We start from the raw sequence: 2,543 nt of genomic DNA, 5'->3' as shown, positions 1-2,543 counted from the left end.
ATCCTTTTTTTTTTTTTAATATATTTTATTTATTTATTAGAGAGAGAGAGAGATCACAAGTAGGCAGAGAGGCAGGCAGAGAGAGAGCGGGCAAGCAGGCTCCCTGCTGAGCAGAGACCCCGATGTGGGGCTCGATCCCAGGACCCTGAGATCATGACCTGAGCCGAAGGCAGAGGCTTTAACCTACTGAGCCACCCAGGCGCCCCCCAAGTGATCCTTTTAAAAAGCGAAAGGTCCCATTTCACTCCCGTGCTCAGGTTTCTGACGGCTCTCGGTTGCTCTAAGGCTGGCATTCAGTCTCCATGTATGGGACCTGACCCAGCAGACTGATGCCCCCCCCGCCCCTATAGTCCCCTCTCTGCCCCCCAGGGCTCCCCCCAAACAAGTCACGCTCTGTCTCTTGCCCCTGTCTTGGGTGTTGCCCTCTCCCCCTTCCACAGCACTGCCACCATCCCAGACCAGACCCCTACCTCTGACCTTGATCAGTTCATCCCAGAGGCTAGTTACTGCCCCCATGGGAGGGGTTGGGGGAGGGACAGGGATTCCTCCACCTCCTCCCTCCCCTCGTCACTGTCCTTCTGGGTTTGGTGCTCCTCACATAGCTTTTGCTACCACTTGGGCACACTCTCTTGGATTTGCCTGCCAGGACCCTCCCAGCCCGCAGCGAGTTCCTCACATCCGCCCGCCCAGAACCTAGCACAGTGCCTGACCTACAGTGGGTGTGCAGCCTTTTTTTTTTTTTTCTTTTCTGTCCTACCTTACACTTGTTGACCCTTCCCTGTCCTTGTCCTGCCGCCTGGCCTGCCACCCACCCTGCCAGAAACTTGCTGGCTGTTTTAGACCCTCTGGCTCGTTAGTTTCTGCATTTGGCCATCACCGAGTCTGCCCCCTGTGCCTCTTAAGTGCTCCTTCAGTCTGTCCTCACCTGCCCTCCCGCTGCTGCTCCTGCCCTCCGGGGTTTCCGGCCCGTCCCTGTGGCCACTGCACCGGCATCTTGTGTGAGATGGGCTCCCTCCCTTCCCAGGCCGGTCTGTTTTAGTCCCATGTCTCCCAAGGCAGAGCGGATAGGTGCAGCCCCCGTGTGGGCTTCCAGAGCAGTCCAGAGAGGGCTTTCCTCCGTTCCTCTACTCAGTCTACAGCCCCAGGTACTTCCGGGGATGCCTTTTTCCTGCTCCGTCTGCTGGCAGATCCCCTTTCTGTTCTAAGGGCCAGCCCCCTGCCTCTGCTCCCGCTGTCCCACTGTGGCCCCTAGTTAGCCGTTACTGGCTGCTTCCAGGCCAGCTTCCTGTGGGCTCTTGTGACGCAGAGACCGTGTCGATGAACCTGTGTGTTCCCAGAAGTTTGGGGCCCGTGGCTAGGGCTGCACCCCGGGCCATCAGCTCCCCATGGCCAGAAACTGTTCGAAGGGTGTCTGCTTCTGTGGCGTTAGTAATTAGTAAGACTCTAATTTGGTCTCTCTGCATTTCTGGGACCAGGTAAACACAGCCCTTTCGTAAACTGGGGGAGGGAGATCTATATTGGTTTAAAACCATGAGGCTGTACCTGTTCAGAGATGGGGCGTTTCAATTGGCTGTGATCCTCCTAACCCCCCGTTTCATTTGGAGCTGGCCCCTCGACGTCCCGATTGATTCAGCTGTGGGTTGAGTAGTTGTCCCTTTAAAAAAATAGGTTGGCGCGCAGAGGGATGTATTCCTTTCCTATTGCGGCTATAACAAACGACCACAACCTTGGTGGCTCGAAACAGCAGACATTCAGCGTTGCAGGGCGCTAGAGGCCACAGGCCCCCAGTCGGTAGCACTGGGCCCTGATCACAGGGCTGCGCTCCTTTCCTTGCGTCTTCCAGCTTCTGGTGGCTACTGATTCCATTGACTGTGGCCACCTCCCTCCACCCTCCACGCTCAGCTTCTGCGGTCACACGGCCTGCTCTGTGCGTCACGTCTCCGTCTTACGAGGACACTCACCATGGCACGTAGGGTCCGCTCGGGTAATCCAGAAGGAACTCCCTGTCTCAGGATCGTTCACTTAATCACAACTGCAAAGACCCTTTTTCCAGAGAAGCTTGGATGACAGGTTCCGGCGATTAGGACCTGAACTGGTATCTTTGCAGAGACCTTTGCCGATCCTCGGTATGTGTTGGCAACAGGAGAAGGTCTTTGAAAAGCCCATGGCAAGGAGAATGGGGCTGGGAAGCGCTGAGGGGTCAGATGGCTGTGCCCATGATTTATGACAGCCCCTGGCCTGCAGACGCTGCGTCCAAGGCTCAGGCAGGCTCGGGACTGTAGTGGGCCGTGGCTGTCTTGTCAACAGGGTGGAAATCGGGCCGGGTTAAGTGTCCGACCCACGGGGTGCTCACAGTTGAGAAGCCTCACGAAATGGGGAGTTTCTCCCCAGTTAGAACCATCAGTTGGCTGCCTGCTTGCCTTTCCCAGAAGGGCCTGCCGGCCTCCTCCTCTCTCTCCTCGCCCGCGCTGGTCCTTGAAGACCAAGGACATCGAGGTCCGCCGGTTCAGCAGACTGCTGTCACTGATAGGAACCGGACTGCA

The sequence above is a fragment of the Neovison vison genome, chromosome 6, assembly GCF_020171115.1.
Source record: "Neovison vison isolate M4711 chromosome 6, ASM_NN_V1, whole genome shotgun sequence".
Taxonomy (NCBI): Eukaryota; Metazoa; Chordata; class Mammalia; order Carnivora; family Mustelidae; genus Neogale; species Neogale vison.
Note: the sequence above shows the minus strand (reverse complement) of the source record.